At 40.2% G+C, this 20,609-nt stretch overlaps 1 pseudogene across 1 annotated transcript; it reads left to right on the top strand.

The window, feature by feature from the left end:
• The first annotated feature begins 1,367 nt into the window (after window positions 1-1,367).
• Window positions 1,368-20,590, top strand: LOC110051216 (uncharacterized; annotated as a pseudogene). The gene is made up of 6 exons (XR_016207184.1): window positions 1,368-1,449; window positions 3,746-4,896; window positions 6,001-8,759; window positions 12,270-12,337; window positions 16,328-16,906; window positions 17,514-20,590. The product of XR_016207184.1 is annotated as an uncharacterized LOC110051216 (transcript).
• The last annotated feature ends 19 nt before the right edge of the window (window positions 20,591-20,609 follow it).

Raw genomic sequence — 20,609 nt, 5'->3', positions numbered from 1 at the left:
CCAAGACCCAGTTTCGTGGGCGTGGCTTGACATTTTTTTCACCCCTGAGGTACCAGGGGTGAAAAACATGGCTTATTACCCTGAAAGGTACCGCTAAGACTCCCGCTGTGGACCTTTTGATGCTGAACACACTAAGAGGTAATAAAGCCGCTTTTTTAAGCTCTTAAAAGGTATGACGAGCACCCCCGTCCTTTTTTATATGGAAGTCTCCCCCGGACACAGACAAGCTAGCCATGAGTCTTCGCACGAGCTCTCTGGGATCTGTTCTGTGTCGCTGGATCAATTTAGATCAATTTAATGTTGCTTCCTTTTGTCACAAATTGTACATTTAATTTTATATCACATCAACACAAGTGCTTTTCCTTATAATGCACGAGATTCGTTTTATTTTCCACCTTACAACTTTGCAATTGTTTTCAGAACTGAGTGTTCAAGGTTTTAGTCAGACGATTTTCTGCAGATTATTGGAGTGTCATGTTCGGTCTAGTGGGAACGCAGTGTTAGACATTGTGGGACATGATGGCTGGTTTCACGATGTAAAGGGCATCGTATTAGGCCGAGAGTATATCGTGAAACCTTTGATTTATCGCAATCAAATGGCTGAAAGACTATCCTCTAACCCACTTTTACTTCATTGTCTCAACAAAGATAATCATTTCCGTGACGTTGTATAGTAAACTGTACTCTTAAACAGCATAAATTAGGCCCCTTTGTTTAGTTTCTCCATAGTTTCAATTTTTATCAAGAACAAATATCACACGATACAGTGTTTATCACTTTTCCACGCGACTCAAAGCTCGTCAAAATTACTCCCCTGCTCGTGGTATTTTGAACTCCCTTCTCGATGTTATGTTATTCGTTATGTTATGTTTGTACATGCAGGAAAACAGGGTCTTTCTATTTAGCATCTCAAACTGAAGTTTGATTCCCATTGGCAGCAATGTCTGGAGTAGCAAGGGTAGATTTTTAAAGTATTTGGTGAAATTTTCAACATGGATATAATATGTGGCCGAAGAACGCAACGGGACAAATAGCATGTTACATGTCTACGAATTGAATCAAATTTGGGTAGAAAGCGAGTAGAAAGCAGGTAGTTCTTTCCTTTCGTTTCCTACACAAGTTCCATGACATGAAATAAAGCAAAATGAGGGAAAGTCCCGTGTCCTCTTAATCATCGATTTGCATAATTGACAGATGATACAAGTTATATGACGTTAAAATGAGGTAAAAAGGGGGAAAGACCCTTCTCGTTGTAACCACTGATTTGCATAATTGATTGATGATATAAGTCCAGGGGCGGCGCAGAAGACTCCTGAAATTTGCGTATCTGGATCATCTACCAAAAAGTGACGTCACATCCGGTTTAAACTGCGCCGCGCAGCTCGTTTCACAAAGCGAAAAAATAGCGTTTCGATTGGGGAAGTTTTTCCTCTATTTGCAAACCATCAGGTTCGTGTCCTTTCATACTGAGGATAGAAAGATGTTGTAGGCACATTTCTTCGACTTTTTAAGCAGAACTTTCGGCAAAAGAAAACAGTTCAGTATTGTTTTGAAGGAAAATAACGGAGAGCCTTCTGTCATCGAATGGCGGATTTTACACATTTGCAAAACTCGGGTTGTTCCGACTTTTGGTTCTTATTGTTCGTGATTCGGTGATAACACTAAGTGCAATAGCCTATAATGTTAACAACAACCTGCATGAAGCATTGCTGGCCATAGTTTGCACTGTGTACTATGGGAACATGTTTAACAGAAGCCGGTTTTTTCTAAAAGTGAACACAGTTGAAGCTCTGTATCCACGTGCGTGTGGTGAAAAATCGTCTACTCAAGGTTAGTATCCTATTTCCGTATCTCTTGTTGAATACTTTTTTCTCTGTAAGAAATAATCTATGTTGAGAGCTAGAGTTCATTGTAAATGCGTACTTTGGGGATATCAGATTTCCCCGAAAAGATCAGCAAAGGGATGGAGCAGTCCAGATGAGTAGAACTTTCCTTCAGTCATCCAGTGGTTAATTGTACATTCCTCTGTATTGTCTCAACTGCAATGTCGGCCTGGGGATCGACTTCTTTGGGCAGTTCAAAAAGAGGGGGTTGGCTTGTTTAGGGTTAGCTCCCAATGGTATGGTATATCGTTACCTCTTAACTTAACTCCCACTTTTGACAGATACCCACTTCTACTGTGACCCGGAGCAGCGGGGTTAAGGTTACTCCCTTATATGCACTATATAGGTATGTGTGGCCCCAAAGGGTAGGGTTTTTCAGCCGTTTTGGTCATAAATAGGGTCTCGATTTTGGCCACTTTGGTCTTAATAGGGTATGGGTTTTGTACTCTACTGTAGTCTTGAATTGGGTAATGTTGTTTAGAAGACACTACTTTTTCATCATTATTGATAAGACCATGAACAAAAGGGCTTCAAAACTTATGTTTAGGGCAACTGTGTCAGTGGCAACGGTTGTAAATAGGTTGTCAAATTTTTGGTCTGGGCATAAATAGGGTATGGAAAATCTCAGATTTTGGTGATCAATAGAGTAAGGGTTTTGGGTTTTTTTTCTGGGAGTACCCCTCCCCCCCTCCCAGGTACTGTAAAGTGGTTCATAATTACATGCTGGATAGAATTCAGATTTTATCTTGTAATTAGCTTTAACCTCTAAATTATTATCTATTAATAATAAAATAGAGAACATCTTCTGTCTTCCTTTTCAAGAATTGGACTATGAGGTCCAGACTTCTTCGAGGTGATAGTTTGAGGCTGTATCAACCATATTATCACCTGATGGGAATCTTGACCTCGCAATTCAATAATATTGTTAAGTAGAATTGTAAGATTTACCATTGTTTCTCTATCAAACTTCATACTTGGTTGCAATCATACAATCTGAAATTCTCATACTTGTAGGACTTCATAATTAGTTAGTGGAACCATTTTGAGATTTTAAAGTTATGTTCTATATCAAATTAACTCAACAAGAGATGCTGTGGGAACACAGGCCTCTGGTGGTTGTTTACACAGCTTTTTTTAGTTCTTCCAAAGATCTGTTTTCAGCACCTCATCTTCTGTTAATCTGGTGGGGGTACAATGTAGCTCTGTAGCAACAGGACTTTTGTTCATTATGTGATCAATGTTTAAATGTCATCTACCTTCCATCTCATAAAGAAAAAATGAAAAATGGCTGTCTCATATGCATGCATCAAATAATTCACAAAGGTCAGGTGTGATTGCTTCATTGTGGGTGGGCTGAAAATTCTAGCTTGGTTTGATCTTAAAGTGATTGTTTGCTTAAAATATTGAAGATCCGATACCAGGATTCATTATAAAAGAGGTAAAAAATGTTCTCTGGTAAAATTGATTAAAATTGTGAGCTTTCAACAGCCAGTCTGCTGTCTTCGACAGACAAAAATGAAATGATAAAACAGACCTAAGAATTTTGAATATAACAAGCTAATGGCATATATTAAATAGAATACGTGTGAAAGAATGTGAGAATGCTTAAGTGTAAAATTAGCGTTTGTTTAAAAGAATGTTATATTGTCCCAGCAGAGGGCACAAATTGTTGTCAGCCTCGACAGTTTTTGCCGTGTGCCAGGATCCCAGCGTAAGAATAAGAAAGCCGTATAAGAAAGACGCTGGAATCCTGGCACACAGTGAAAACTGTCGGAAGCCATTAGGACACGAAAATGGGACCTGGCTGCTGAGTACTGTCTGAAATTGTGGCAACAATGTTCAAATTGTGGGCTTCTTTGCAGGTGAAGTTCATAAGGAAAACCTGCACTTTAGAGGCTGAAACTTCTCTGAGTAGCTAACCTTAAAGTGCAAGGTTTTCATATAGCATTGACGAAAAATATACATTTTTGGAGTGACCTTCTCCTTTAAATACACACATTAAGACTTAACTCAGTAGCAAGGTACCTCTTGTATGATCAGTAACAGTACATTGTTTACATGTATCCAAAAAAACAATATATATATTGTCCAAACTCAGTCATGTTAGTAGTGTTAGTGTCTAATGATCAGTGCCCGCAAGGAGCTAGTTTTACAATCTTTCTTGCAACTCTCTTCAATGTTCTGGGAGTCTCCCACCTACCATTTAGATCATCCAGTCCCCCAGACAAGTTTCGAACTATTGTCCAGATACAAGGGACCATAGGCTCCTAGGGACAGTGCTTTAAAAGTGCTATTATGATGAAATGTGCAGATGTCCTCCATAATATGAGCTTAACAGTTTTGTTACCATGGCAACATACTGGGTTTCAACCTTCTCTGATATAGGCTTTTCTGGCCACCTTTGGCTTTCCATTTTGATATTTGTCAATGGTGCCTCATCTGCATGATTCAGCAAGCATATTAATATTATAAGGTCGAAGTTGTGGCCTCAGGTTAGAGGGGACTAGAAAAGAGTGAGTTGCCATGGGAAAATACAGGCTGTGTATAATTTCAATAGCCATAGGTGTGTTTCCAGTAGAACTATAAGCCTACCAACTTGATGTAATATTGGGTTGAGTGTATGACATCATCAGTCATCTCATTTGCATATTTTACACATGATGCAGATATTTACAAAAGTTTAACAGCATTTTTAATCTTTTGTGAAATTCTATGTGATACACCTACAAATTCTGACTCAAGGGGTAAAAGTTTAATGAGAGAAGCATGTTAAAGCATTGAGTTGAATTTATGCTGTTGCCAAAATTTTACTGTAAGACGAAGAGAATTTTGGAGGGGAATTTGGTGTGGTTATTGAATTAACAGAGGTTGGTTTTGTTATTGATTTTGTCATTATCTTCTATATTTTTGAGGCGGAGTGGTTGTTGGCAAAAGCAAAACTGGCAATGTCTTCACTGACCTGCATTTAGATGTTTTTAGGTTTTTGTCTCTGACAATGAAGTTCAATTTACCGGTAAGTAGTTACACTTTCTTTACAATAGAACATATGGATATTAATAACTTATAGCTATTTTAATATCCTCATACCAAAATTGTAGTAATTTTATGGCTCAATTTCTATCTCTGCTTTAATTAGTTTACAGCAGTTTATTTTTTTAAACCAATTTAATTTCATCAAAGGGGAAGGGGAAATCTGAGAGCAATAATAAATTAGACCAACAAATACAAATAAATTTGCACTGATTGCTCTCGTGGCCTAGTGGAGATGAAGTGGACCAAAAGGTCAGAGATCTGATGGTTTAATCTGGGTATGTCTGTACAAAATAATAAAAAAAGATTGTATTGTAGTATGGGAGTATTATGGTGGGTTATGTTGGGGTGTTGATATGGGATCCTGGCTGAACTGTTGTAGGGTAGAAATAGGGACAGAGTGGGTGGGTAGTGTGCTTGTGATTCTTTTTAAGAACCACTCTGAAAGTGAAAACAACTGGTTTGAAAAATTTACAGCAGAGGTAAAAATTATACATTATATCTTGTTTTTCATACGTCAGGTAAATGAGCAAATACCCACAAGAGAAATGCAAACAAGAGATGCACTTTATTTCTCTTCTTAATCAGTGTTCCTCTGAATTCCTCTTGTTAAACTAAATTATTTTTTTCTGTTGAGATAACATTTTTACACTGGACTTTTCCTCTGAAACTCTCACTAACAAAATAATCATTACTAAGAAAAATTATACTTTTTACGATAACTGTAGAAATTGTTGTGCGTTCATTGGCTAATTTTCATCATCAATAAGTGGACCTGTAGGCACATGAATTTATAATTTAAGAGGCGTGTCAATGAGCGAGAGCATACAATTTGGCAATGAGTTTGTTATTTTAAAAAAACAAAATGATGTCAGTTTTTCCTGTGTTTGCGGATGAGTGTATCCTATCGCCCTGTGGATCCACAGCAGAATTCATGATCAATAATGTTCAAGACAGATGCATGAAAAACTGATGTCAATTTGTTAAACTGAAAAGATCTGGTTCTTGATCTTTTTGTGACTGATGGAGGTCTCTAAAAGTTCTCAGATGTTGTTTAATTTTAATTTTAGTGTTTGTATTTTCTTAGGTGGTTACCTCCTGGAATATACACTCCACACTGGCATACAATCCCTTGATTTAGATGATGCTGAACCTGTTTTTTACCATCTTTAACATACATGTAAGAGTGTCAGTGGACCTGTCCAAGTGTGAATTTTTTTTACTGATAATGCAAATCATAGTAAAGATACAAAGCCTCTCTGGTGTGATTTCTTCCTTGACAGTGAAGTGCAACCTAACCAAAAGTTGCATTCTGTAAGAGGTTTACAAAAATTATAAAATATAGGAGCTCCTCTGAAAGAAGAGTTTGTTGTTTTTTTCTGTTGAACATTTATATTTTCCTAATAAGCAGTTTCTTCACAACACACTTCAAGATGATAAAGAGCCATAAAAATGACATTTTTATTGCGGAGATCATTTTCAAGATTAAAGAAAAGTTATTTTTATTTATATATTTTATTTTCTTTGTGAGAGGGTCTTTTTGAGAATTTCCCTAAAAATATCACAAGGTACAAAGGAAGGGGAAATGTAAAAGTAATGTTTTCATTATCAGATTGAGTCTCTATGAAGCTGCAAAGTATTGTTAGTTTATACTGTTGTGGATAACGTTAGGCCCATTTTAATTCAAAATACAAATGGGAACTTACATTGTTAATCACACAATCCCTTAAATTGGTACTGTTTTGTTTTTTACCGGTAATTGCTTTTTTCCAGAAAACAATTTGAACATCCTTGTTATACAGGGAGGGGCGGTGGGGGAGGTATTCTACAAAGTTCTTAATGGGGAAGCTCCATCTCAAAGTCCAGCCTCTTAATACTGTATCCCTTTTCTAAACCCGTAGAGAGAAGTTTTAAAATATCTCTTTGAACAATTTATCAGAATCCCCTCATTCTGGCTCAGGAGAGTAAATGAGAGATTATCAACAACATTTTAGAACCAGAAAAAGGGAAATCCGTAAAAGAAAGATTTCCGTACCCTTTCATTAGCTTGAAATCAACTTGTCAGAAATCCCTTACCCTTTAATAGTTATATCTGAAGCCTGAAAACTTTTGAGCAGAGCTTCCCCATATATGTCATTACATAGAGTCCTCCCACATACACAATTCAGGAACTCTTGACAAGTTGTGATGAAGCTGACTTTAAGACTGGTCTGATTAGGTAGCTTCAGTTTTTGAGTACAAACTTGTTACTCTCAGTCAACTTCTGGTATTGAACCTTGTCTTTTCTGGTCTGGTCCAAGTTCACAGACACTACTAGCTAGCAATCACTTTCACAACACTAACACTAGCAATGTCACTCGCAGTCTGGGTGTTCAGTTACACCGCACCATGTTTCATGGTCACTCATCATTGTCAGACATGAGTTCATAATAGCTTGTAACATTCACCAGCCTGGCAGTGTCATTGTTGCTACTACCTGTTCCCAGACTTCCTTTTATGGCTGGGTGTTGGGGCATGATATTTCATTACTGTTTGCAAACAGTTGTGAAAGTGTGATGAATTAAAATAATTGAACTCTATGAGAGAGAATTGTCGGAATTGCTAGTGTTCTGTCATTCCCTGGGACTGAAATGTCTTGATGTAAGCTTATATAGAGAAAGCAAACTCAAAATAAGGCAAAATGTGTGAGTAACCTTTCAAAATAAGCTGCAAATAAGATAAGGAACTTGGCCAGCAAACAAGGCAAATGAAAGGAATTGAAGAAATGAAAGGTGCATGCATGCTTGACCTCATAGGATCCGAGGGGGGAAGTATTGAAACTTTATAGTGTCGCTGACACTCAACACTGTTGAAACGGAAAAATAAATTAGATTATAACTGAAAAAAACACGAGATGCCCAAATTACTAAATCGCCCATAAGAATATCTTGTTTATTTTTAAGGGGTTCACGGCCTGCCTATGTTTAAGCAAGCGTTTACCAATTAAGGAATTGCCAAGGGAAAAGTTAAGATTACTTGTTCAAGGTTCTTAACCAATCGTAACAGAATTGTAACACCAGTTTGAGTCACAAGCAAGAACATGAATTTGCGTTAGTGTCGATCAGCAAGAAAGTTCCGCCGCGTTATGTGTGTGGGTCTATTCTTACAGTGTGATACGATTAACACCTCTACGTTACTCTCAAGTGTTTGTCAAGGGAAAATTTGAAAAATGGGCTTCTGTTAAATAGGTTCTCCCACGTCTAGAAAACTGACACAGCGCTTTTCTCTCAGTGTAATACCTACCTAAGAGAATAGGATATTTGAATTGAGTGCAACTTACCTACAAATCATTATTTCCGCGCAAACGATGGCTCCTGTGGAATTCAGCGAAGAAGAAACGACGACATTTCGTAAAAACACACGCCTTCAAAACAGCGTGTCTTTGAATAAATAATCGTTCTTTTCCTCAATCAAACGATATGACGAGGAAGACGACAAAATTTTGTTTCTCATGGCCAAATAAAACGTTAGAAATATCCCGCCGATTACGAAATATAACCATTTTACTTACTGAGAGAACGATTATGTCGCATTCAAATTTGATTTTGCCGCTCAGCCCGCTTTTTTACCGGATGTGACGTCACTTTTTGGTGGATGATCCAAACACAAAAAAAGTGCCAGGCGTCGCAGAGTGTTCTCCCCCGCCCCTGCATATAGTTGATATGCTTCTGCCGACACTTCACACAAAAAAATAACTCTTGCACGCCTAGCGTGCCTATGTTTACTATCTGTAGAAGGTTTACGATATTAGTGGGCCAAAATGTTACCTTTAGCTTGTGGTTTGATGATCACATCTAACGCTGCCAGGTATGTTAACATACAGAAACAACTTGTGTAAAGTAACAACTGGGAATTAACGCTTTGTTGTAAAGGAAGTCACTTCCGCCATGGCGTGAAACCGCAGAATTGCATGCCCTTTTAATCCTCTTGGCTTCGTCAAGTTCATAATTTTTTCTGGATTTATTCTGGTTTTATGGATAGCGTTTTGGATGAAACTGTCGCGTTCTGTGCTGTCTTTGGTTTGATTGCAGAAATCAATTTGAACCTCTGTCTGGGAGTTTAAGACGCGTTTTATGTATGATCATAGGAAGGTTTCCTTTAATTTACTCCTGTCTTTGTGGGAGCTACAAGTGACTCGTTTTTATCTTAATAACATTCAATGGAACCCGGTTAACATGGTCACAACGGGCCATGAAAAATTGGCCTTAAGTAATTAACGGGGTGGCTATATTAAAGGGGAAGGGTCAAATTTCATGACTGGACTAAGCTGAGTGAAGTCTTGACAGAATTATATCACAACTGCTCCTCTCCAAATGCAGATACAAATTGAAAAATTTGATATAATACAATATCAACCATGGGAAGGTGAACATAACTGGTTCAAGTGGCCAAACTAACAGGGTAAAATTACATGTTGGGATTTCAGAATGTGGTGCTTGGCCATATTAATAGGGTGGCCACATTAACATGGTTTTCTTATAAGAAAATGAAAATTTGCCAGGACAAAAAAGACCTGCCTAATAATAACTAGGTGACTGTATTAACGAGGTGTCACCGTTTGCTGAGGTTCCACTGTACGTGCAAAATTCTCAGCATGCTAATTGGCAATTAAATGATATTTAATAATTAATTGTAAACCAGTTTCCGTTCTTTGAGAATTTTTATCATTTTTTATCATTTGGCAATTGATTATTAAGGGAAATTAGGGAATTAGAAAGAAGATGTTTGGCAAAATAATCTCCCAATGAAATATATTTTTACATGTTCACAGTCAAATCAGCCGAAATGGCCCAGTGGGGAGACTCCCACATAGCAAGTACGGGGTGCTTATCGTACCTTTTAAGGGTTAAAAAGCATTTGTGGCACCTCTTAGGCTGTTCAGCCCCAAAAGGTCCACTACGAAAGGTTTTGCAGTGGCTTTAAGGGTATCGAGCCAAAACAATATGACAGGAGATATTTGAAAATCAACTGATTTTTATTTTCCTCTCACAATTGGTACCTCTTAAAAAACTTCCAAGGCACGCCCACAAAACACGAGCTTGGTATCTCTTAAGGGTTATTTTTAAAATTTCAGATGAGCATCCCCATCCTCTTTACATGGGAGTTCCCCCCCCCCCCCCCCAGGTGAAATGGGTCATTAGGTAGTCAGTCAGAATGATGTAAGCTCAAATATGTCTAGAATTGCATTATCAGATTGTACAGTGAAACGTGCGTTAAGCAGACTTCCTTGGGACACTCACTACAGGATATCTGCCCTAAACAGGTTCTGATATATTGTGCAATGATAGTTAATTATTTACCGTTTTGCAACACAGTGTAAGGTCAAAGACTGCTCATAGCACAATGTCCAGTCAGTCAATGCATCAATCTGGAATAATCTACAGTTAGCTTTAAAATGATATTGCTGAGCAATGTTAAAGGAGTCTGAGCTGAGCTTTTAGAAGTAAAAAGCCCTTAAACTGTCTGCGTATTGCAGGTTTTGTGTAACAAAATGGCTTAATATTAGTGTTCGCATAGATCTGCTTAACAGAGGTGTTCAGCGAATGCAGGTTCATTGTACAGTAAATGTAGGAAGAAAATTTAGGGACTCAAGCTGGTGTCCATGTCTGCTTAATATGGGGTCTGCTTAATACAGGTAATTTTACTGTGGTTATCCTTGTTATGTTGTGGTCCATTGAGTATTAGAAGCAAAAATCACTTAGGAAATTAATTTGGGACTTAGAAACGGCCAGGGGCAATGAACACAATTCTCTATAAATTAAATCTATAAACTATCACTTAAGGGAGTAATCTGTTGTCAGGTTCTGTCAACAAGTCATATCATTGGTCTCTTAGCATAACTTTGAAATTAGGGAGCTTAAGAAGTCCGTGACGGCAACGGCAACGTCGCTGAACAAAAGGTTTAATGAGGAGAACAATCGCTGTGCACATGCGTTATAATTCTTGGTACATTTCTTTGCCGTCCTCTACAAAACTACAACGTGAAATGACCAAATTCTGCGTTGTCTGGAGAACGTGAATGACAACGGCTGATTTTTTAAATTGTTATTTCAAATTTATCGATGTGTCCTAGATTCAGTTTCATGATAGCTTTGACAGTGATAAACAAAGTAAATGACTTTAGGGTACCGTGAGAATCGTAGGTAAAATATAAGATCATTTTTTGATTGACGTCCTTGGCATTGCCGTCGTGGTTTCTTAAACTCCCTATTAAATCTGATACAGCAACTTAGGTTTCAGTGCTATGAGTGACAGTGCTTGTTTCAGGATATATTTATCGGCATGTAGTATGTTTCTGAGAATAAATTCTTTGAAGCATGAATGCACTTAAAGTGGGAGTTAAACTTCTCTCAGGGTTATGATAAGATTTTCTCACCAGTTAATTCTAACAGGGTTCGGAAAGACTTTCCTCAACCTTGAATGTGAATATTTTGGTAGAACAAGTCACTGAATTGGTTACGCCGTAATTTCATCACCTAATATTAGGGAGTTTACGAAACCGTGACGCCAACGCCGAGGACAACGTCAATTAAAAAATGATTTATATTTTACCAACGAATCTCGCGATACTCTTAAGTCATTTACTTTGTTTCTCACTGTCAAAACTATCGCAAAACTAATTCCGGAACACAGCGATAACTTTGAAATAAAAATTTAAAAAATTAGCCGTCGTGGTTCACGTTCTCCAGACAATACAAAATTTGGTCATTTCACGTTGTTGTTTTGCAGAGGACGGCAAAGAAATATACCAAGAATTATAACGCACGTGCACAGCCATTGTACTGCTCATTAATTCTTTTGTTCAGTGATGTTCCCATTGCCTTTGCCGTCATTGTTTCGTAAACTCCCTATTATTACACATGCACCAAACATTTCACCTGAATATACTTAGCAATCAAATTACTAAAGTTTTGTCGCCAAACTGTTTCTTGAAGCTGGTTTAAGTTCAGAGCTACATCTACTTTCAGATCCTGCAGACTTTAAATTTTTATCACCATGATTTATACCTGTTGAAATCTATGATTAGTGATATCTTCACTGTTTTAGTTTATTTTATTTTGAATATGTCATAACTTTTGAAAACTGAGTCAAATTTGGGGTAACACTTCAATGCCTGCCTGCTGGCGATAACCCGCAGACAGGTCTTTGCTGCGCCTGAAAACCCAGGAGGGCTGCTGTCAAGGAGGGTTGGGGCAGACAGGCCAGGTGCCTGGCTTTAACCAGCTGATTCCAAGTGGGCCCCTGGGTCTATCCCCAGGGGGGTGGGTTGGGTCACAGAGAGGCTTTTGTCAGCTTAACTGGTCATTTCCTTTGCAGGACAAGCTTTGGCCACCCATGCCCTTCAGCCTTAGGGGCTGGCAGCCAGTCAGCCAGACAAAAGTAAGGTGGGTAGGCTGTGGGACAGACTGCCTGTGAGTGAAAAAGTCTGTGTAATTTTCTTGGAAAAGTGTCAGGGTGGTTGTGTTGAAATCAGCACAGTTTATATAAATCCAGTCATTTATATCTTCACTGTTTAGTTAAGGACCTGCAAGTTGATTCTGCTGCCATCAGGACTATAAGTCATGCAGTCAGCCAAACATTGTCTAATGTATAGATTTAGCCAAGCCTAAAAGCGGAGCTCCTGGGCTGGGTTGTTCAAAGCCTGATTAAGGTCATTCCCAGTATTTCACTGCGCATCCCTACTGCGCATGATCTCACACGTGATTAACGCCCGCACATTAAAAAATGGCAGCTTTGTCTTTACGGCTGGACCCCGCCATAGAGGTAAATAGTCATTTCCTCGAAAACGAGTACAGTGACCCATCATTTTTTTCTGTTGTTTTGAATTGAGTAATAAATTTCTCTATATGAAATAATATGGACCAATTTTCAGTGTAGAAAAAGAAATAATCGTCAGAAACATGAATTTAGCAAGCAATTAAGACTATAATCATGGTGCTAATATAAGGATTTATTGGGTACAAACAAGGTGCTGTTGCTCCTTAACAAACATGGGGACCTCTCATTTTTGTTTCAAAATTTAAGTTCCTATAATATAAACAATCAATAGGTAAAGTTTGACAAAAATCTCAGGGCAGGTTCTATTTCAGTGAAATGACCTTAAGCTAACCCAGAATAAGTGAGAATTTTGAATTGAGTTTTTTTTTAACTTGCCAGTGAGGTTTCTGTTTAATATATTGTTTGGACTTCTGAGTTTGAATAATAAGGGCAAAACATGACTTTTCTGGGGAATATTGTGTATTTGCGTCCAGGTAAAAATAAACAATATTCCCAAAGCACAAAGTTATCCTTGAAACTGTCTATGCTGCTATACACAAAGGTATCTGTGAGAGTAGGAATAACTGTGAGAGTACTTTCTGTTGGTGGCCATTGGCCTTTTCCGACTTGACTTCAGCAGAGAATTTTGTGGTAATTCATTAAGCTCGACCATTGTTACACAATTGAGGTCAACTTTCAGCTTTCGTTTGTCGCACCATTTCTCAAATTTTTTGATCCACACGCAATGTATTTTCTGCCTGAGCCTTTGCTGCTAATTTGTTCTAATCCTGGCTCCAGCCTGAAATATGAATTTTGACTGCTAATTTCTTCCATTACTGAATGGTTTTGCCACATCAGCACTATGCTTACTTTAATTGGTTAAAATCCATCAGATGATAAAGCTAGAACCAATCAGTTGTAGGGCTGATAATGTTTTAGCAGCCCACTGTCAGTCATTTGCAGCTCCCTGAGCACGTGTTTTTAAGAGGCTGAGTTTCTATTCGGCCGTGTATATTGATAATTAAATCTCAAACTGCACAAAACATAAGCAGTTAAAAACATTTTTATACAAGAAAAATGTACACTTTGGTTCACTTTCAATCTGGGTTAGCGTTAGCCAGCTCAGTCCTGAACAGACCCAGCCCTGATTACAGTAAGTTAACCTGGTTTGAGCCCGCAGTCCAATTTAGAAGCTGGTACATGTACTTGGTCAGTGGTTAACTTCAAAAAAAACATGTGACCTCAGTGAGCTCAAAACTTGAGCCTGCAATATGGTCACATGATACTGGTCAGTAGATACCTTATTTTGACAGGTGCCAGTTGACCATAAATGGATGTCCAATATCAAAGATGCACAGTGTAAACCAAGGCCACATGTCCCATTAGCTGGAGTATGACCACCATGTTGTGCAACATCATTTTTTTTCGTCATGCATACGTGCCCAGTAGCAATACCGCTAACCATTTTAACCACAAGAAAAGCGATTCATGGGTTTCTATGAGTATGGGGCTCCACTTGGTGGCCCTTGGTGCTCCGCTGCAAAAATTCTGTCATCTCTATGATAAACCTCTTTCCAGCCACTGCCTCTGTACCACACATTATCCCTTACTAAATTGGTTATTTCCAGTATAATTTTAAAATTACTTTAGAGTTGATTTCTCTATTTTCTCAGCCTGCCCTCACCTTTGCCTTTGTCAGCCCTAGTCTTAAAAGAGCTACCACGTGCTATTACCTCACACCCACCCAGCCCATTTCCCTGCAATCCACACCACACCTTACCCCTACCACCTCTACGGCATCATGCCCTAACACCTCTACCTCACCTATCCCTTGCCACACCTGCAAGGCTTCAACAGCCTTTAAAAACCCTACATACCTCATCTTCTCGTAACCACACCCCCATTCCTTATCACCATTCCTACACTCTATCCCGTACCACTTCTACTACAGTATCTTCACCCCCTCCCTTGCTAAATCCTACCACTTGTTTCCTCTATTCTCACACTTCATCCCCTACCACATCTGCTATGCCCCTATCCCCTACTATACCTACCACACCACCATCCCTACTACAATCCCTACTGTGCATCTTTTACCACCTCTTGAATTGAGTTGGTGTCCATCTGTCTCGGGAGACAATGGAACTCTTGCACCGCTATGGTTATACAAGCCAATTCTAGATCGGCAGGCTCAGTTGCAGTTGTTGCAGGTGAAGGTCACGCCTCGCTCTGAGTGCAGGGAATCTGCCCTCTGCCATCTGCGCTCTCTCCCCTCTTCCCATTGCTGTTTTCTCATCTCGTTACTCCTCTGGACGCATGCTTTCATGATCATTCTCCAGTCACTGCGGTCTTCAGTCACTGCCTCCTTGCCTGCTGGATCGATGTTCCCTGCTCTCATGTCTCGTTTGCAAACATCCTTGTAACGTAAGACAGGCCTTCCTTCAGGTCTGGAACCAGTGGTGAGCTCGCCATACAGGATGTCTTTGGGGATTCGCCTGTCCATTCATCTGACGTGGCCGAGCCACCACAGGCGGTGCTGGGTCAGGAGTGCAAACATGCTGGGGATGCCTGCCTGGTCGAGGACATTCTTTTTTGGTACACAATCTTGCCACGTGATACCCAGAATTTTCCTGAGGTTGCGCAGGTGAAAAGTGTTGAGCCTGCGTTCTTGGCAGGAATAGAGACCATGACTCGCTGCCGTGGAGCAGAGTACTGAGCACACAGGCTTGGTACACCTGCATCTTGGTGTTGATGGTCAGCATGGGGTTTTCACAGATCCTCATTGCCAGGCAGGCCATGGCTGTTGCTGCTTTGCCAATGCTTTTATTGAGTTCGGCATCCAGGGAGTGGTTGCTGGAGCTGGTGGACCGGAGGTTTATGAAGTCCTCGACGAACTCGAGCGTGAAGTCACTGATAGAGATGCTTGGGGTGCTGCTCAGGTCTTGGCCCATGATGTTGGTCTTCTTTAGGCTGTTAGACAAGCCAAACTCTCTACACGCATGGAAGAAGCAGTTGATGAGTCACTGAAGTGCCTCCTCGGAGTTAACAGTCAGAGTTGCATCATCTGCAAAGAGCATCTCACGCATGAGAACCTGTCACACTTTGCTTTTGGCATGTAGGCAGGCCAGGTTGAAGAGACTGCCATCGCTTCTGTCCTCTGATTGGCTGAAGGTGAAGGACAGCAGCAACGAGAAAAAGATGCCGAAGAGAGTTGGAGCAAGCACACAGCCTTTTCTTTACCCTGCTCTATTGGAAAAGGGTTCGAGGAAGATCTATCGTACTGGACGGTGCCATGCATGTCTTCATGAAAGGACGTGATCATCCTCAGGAACTTGGGGGACATCCAATCTTCTGTAGCAGAGTGAAGAGCCTTTCCTGCTGAGCAAGTCAAAGGCCTTGGTCAGGTTGATGAATGCGACGTATAGCGGCCGTCTCAGCTCTCTTTATTTCTCCTGCAGCTGTCGCAAAGAGAAGACCATGTCAATTGTTGATCTTCTAGCTCTGAATCTACCATGCATACATTATACCCTACAACCCTTATCACGCTCAATCATCCGACCCCCTGACAAAAGTTGCCTTCCGTTTTGTGAAACTCTTCATGCTTTGTTTGATTTCAGGTTGTCAGCTGTGTATGGGTCATGCTGTGGATCAAAATCTTCTTTCCCTTGTGCAACAAGATGTCAAAGAACTCATTAAGAGCTACAAGAAAACTGAAGCAGAACAATCAGCCATTCAAGAATCACTGGCTCAGCAAAGAAAAGAGCAAGCTCAAATACAAAACACTGTGACTTCCATCCAAGGTGAGCAATCGTCAACAAGAGTTCAATTGCGGAAACAAAGTGAGCTGTTGAAAGCAATGCTAGAGTGGAAAGAACAACAGATGAAAGAGAAGCAAGAAATAATGGAAAAGCTTGTGTCCCTGGAGAAAACGCTCAGTGACGAATTATTGATTCGAGTTGACAGATTGGAAAAGGGACTAGCTAAAGCAGATGGCAAAGTTGAACAACTGGAGGAGGGATTTGCCAGGACCGATGACAAATTTGAACAACTGGAGGAGGGATTTGCCAGGACCGATGACAGAGTGGAACAACTGCAGCAAGGGTTTGCCAAAGTAGAAAACGACGTTTTTGAGACAGGAAAGAAAATCAAACAACTGGAAGAAGAAGTCACAAGTCAGAGAATGGAGAACAATCCAGGTTAGTTTTTGTAATTTGTAAATTCAGAGGAAAAGAACAGTGATGAATGGTATCAGGGAACAACAATCTGTGGGTAATCAATGATTCTGATCAGCCACTGAGTATCGGTGATTATCAATGCGTAATTGATGATGTTATCAGTAGGGTAACTTCTGCTGCCCTACTAATCAAATCGTACCACTTTTAACATAAATCAAATCGTACCAAGTTTAACATAAAGTTAACATAAAACTATCATTTCTTTACATATGTTAAAAGAGGTTTGACAGCCAGTAAGGTGAGTTAATTACTCGATCATGGTAATGAAAACGTTGAAGTAAATGTTTGGAAACTTAGAGAACGATTGACGTGAGGTTGGGAAGTTGAAATGTTTGATAGTTCCCATGGAGAATTAATATTTAGTATTTTTACACATTTGCTTCCTGGTGTGGACAGGGTGTTTGTATTGGGTTTAAGTGCCTCTTCTTAAACTGTTTGTGTATATGCACGCTACCTCTACAAGCAAGCCTCTCCCCCCCCCCCCCCTTCGTCCCTTTCTTTGTTTGTTCGTTCGTTTGTTGATTCATTCGTCGATTTCTTCACTATATGTTGGTTACTTTATTGACAGGATCTAAAACAATTCTGCCAAGATCAAATCTTCCTGCAAAGGTTCCCCACTTCATTGGCCGACAGGAAGAATGTGACGAAATTGTTGGTCACGTGACCTCCGAATCAACCCGACTCGTCTCCGTCTGGGGTCCGCCAGGGTTCGGAAAAACGTCCATCGCAATCGCAGTTGGACATCGTCTTCAAGCATGTGAGCCGCCCGTGTACTTTCTCTCATTACGTGAACTGAAGTCAAAAAGCGACTTAACGTCAAAATTTCTTGGTCTGTTCCGACAGACCGTGACACTAGGAACTGAAAAGTTGCAGAGTTTATCAACTGATGACGAGCTTTGCCTAATTTTTGACAGACTTTCGGATCGCTGTGTTGTAATCCTGGATAATGCTGATGACCTCTTTGAATGTGGCGTTCCAGACGTGAAGGAGGAGGTTATGAATTTGATTGGAGAAATTCTCAGTCGCAGTAATAAGATCAAGTTTCTTTTAACCACAAGGGAGTCTTTGTCCTTTTTGAATTTACATTTTCGAGGACACGTGTCTGTCAGAATAAAAGAGCTAGACAAGTTTTCTTCTCAAACCCTAGCTCGGGAATTGCTCCCAGAAGTGAGCCCTTATCACTTGACAAAAGTTTCGCAACTCTGTGGGCAGGTTCCCTTGGCCATAAAATTAATGTGCTCATCCATTCCTGACGATTTGGCTCGAGCAAGTCAGTGCATTGATGAATTCCTGGAGTGTACAGAAAACGTGGTAGAAATGTTGGACAACCCAGATTATCCGAGCCACTTGAGATTGAAGTCTCTCTTCGAGTCCTCCTTCCAGAGACTATCTACACAAGACCAAGAGGCGCTAGTATCGTTGTGTATTCTTCCAGATCATTTTGATTTTAAGATTGCCGCAGCCGTTTTGGGGATAACCAGAGCAATCGAAGTAGAGAGGCTATTGCAAAGACTTCAGAGGAAATCCCTTCTTGATTGTTCAAATTCTGGTAAATTCACTATGCATAAACTAATTCAGTCGTTTTCTAGAGAAAAGGGAGAAAATGAGATGAAAGAAACAGTTCTCATCTCAAAATTTCGCTTTTATGCATTTTACATTGGCTTATTCGAGAAACTCAATGCGAATTTCCTTTCTGGGCGTTCCATGTCAGCATTCATGGAGTTCTTTGAAGACGAAAATAACATTGTTCAAAGTCTGATTGAGGGCTGTTGCGATTCAAAGACGGCCGACAGAGTTTTTGATGTTTTGACGAAAGCAGAGCTCTTTGTGGACTCGCTTTATTGGACCGGGCCGCCTCATAGAATTTTCGCTTCAGCAATAATGGCGGCCAAACAGTCTGGGAAAACTGTTTTCTACAGGCGCCTACTCATTTCGTATGCGTTTAACTACGTAACCTGGGGCTCAGGTGGAAACACAAAGAAGTTGCTTTCTGAATCCAAGGAGCTTCAATTGTCTGCTTCTTCTGACAGTGATGGAGAGATAGGAAAATACTTGTGCTACTTTGGAATCCATGAATGTGTGATCGGGAAGACGGAGTCTGGAGTGGAGGCTTTGGAAGAAGCACTTTTTTCCCTAGGGACCAGTCCGGAACATCGAATTTTACTGCTTATTGTCTCCCAAATTCTAGCTATTTATTATCAGTGTAAGAATGACTCCATGAACTCTTCCCAGTTCTACAATAAAGCACTGAAGGAATGCAGAGATGTGGGGGACATGGGATTAGTAGTGATTCCCACGACAACAATCGTGGTAACAAACGAAGGTGTTGAACGTAACACACCGACAACAAAGGCCAATCCTTTGGTAAACGAACCTCTTCAGTGTCATGTTATCATGCTTGTACGCGAAGCGGTACGAAAGTTTTTGACCACAGACACCAAGCGAGCTTTTGGCAACTTATTGCTGAAAATAATAAAGGAATCCGTGTTTGAACTCCGAACGGTCACACCTGGTTGGCTCAAATTTCATGGCAACGCTGTTAATTTGCTTCAGGGCTTTGGCAAATACGAGGACGCTATAACGCTTACGAACAAAATGGCGAGCGTACATGAAAAAGCACTGCAACAAACCATGAAAAAGAAAGGAAATGTCGGAGAAAGTCCAGAAAAGCACGAGGAGGCAATGGCGCGGGCCTATTCGGACCAAGGTGAAATTCATCACCGGAACGGCAACTACGCGGAAGCTCTAACGTCATACCAACGTGCACTTAATACCCGACGAAGACTGTTTGGTGAAGAACATTCAAAGACCGCCGACAGCTATCGAGATGTAGGGCTTACCCATCAGTCACTGGGGGATTACACCTCCGCTCTTCAGTCACACAAACGTGCGCTTGATATCCGATTAAAACTGTTTGGCAAAGTACATCCAAAGACCGCTGACAGCTACCGTTCAGTAGGGCTTACTCAACATTCACTGGGGGAATACACCTCCGCTCTTGAGTCACACAAGCGTGAACTTGATATCAGAATTCAATTGTTTGGTGAAGAAGATTCGAGGACTGCTAACAGCTACCATTCAGTGGGGGTCGCTCAACATTCACTAGGGGATGACACCTCCGCTCTGCAGTCACACACACGTGCACTTGATATAAGAATTAAACTGTTTGATGAATTAAGGACCGCTGACAGTCACCATGAAATAGGGGTCGCACAGTATTCACTGGGGAATTACGCCTCCGCTTTCGAGTCACACAAGCGTGCATTTGAGATCCGATATCAGAATTAAACTGTTTGGTGAAAAACATTCAAAGACTGCTGACAGCTACCCTGAAGTAGGACTTGCACAACACGCACTGGGGGAATACACCTCCGCTCTTGAGTCAGAAACCAACCGTGTAAAAACCTTTTTCTCTGTTTGTAAATCGCCCAACAGAGTAGTTTTCCAGTATATTTAGGTTTTCTAAAATTTTGGGACTTTTTTTGTAACATTCCACTGATTTACAATTTATTTGGAAGTAGTTTTAGCTTTCAAGAATTGAATTTCCAGAAAGCATATTTTGTGCCCAAATGAGATATTGCATTCTTCGCTGCTGTAAATATTTGTGGAGATATTAGATAAAACATGCTCTTTTAATCTCCTCAACTTGATTGCTTGTGGTTGG

The sequence above is a fragment of the Orbicella faveolata genome, unplaced genomic scaffold (assembly GCF_042242905.1).
Source record: "Orbicella faveolata isolate gen_17 unplaced genomic scaffold, um_ofav_v1 contig_2, whole genome shotgun sequence".
Taxonomy (NCBI): domain Eukaryota; kingdom Metazoa; phylum Cnidaria; class Anthozoa; order Scleractinia; family Merulinidae; genus Orbicella; species Orbicella faveolata.
The sequence above is the reverse complement of the archived record's forward strand: the minus strand, read 5'-3'. Positions and strand labels throughout refer to the sequence as shown.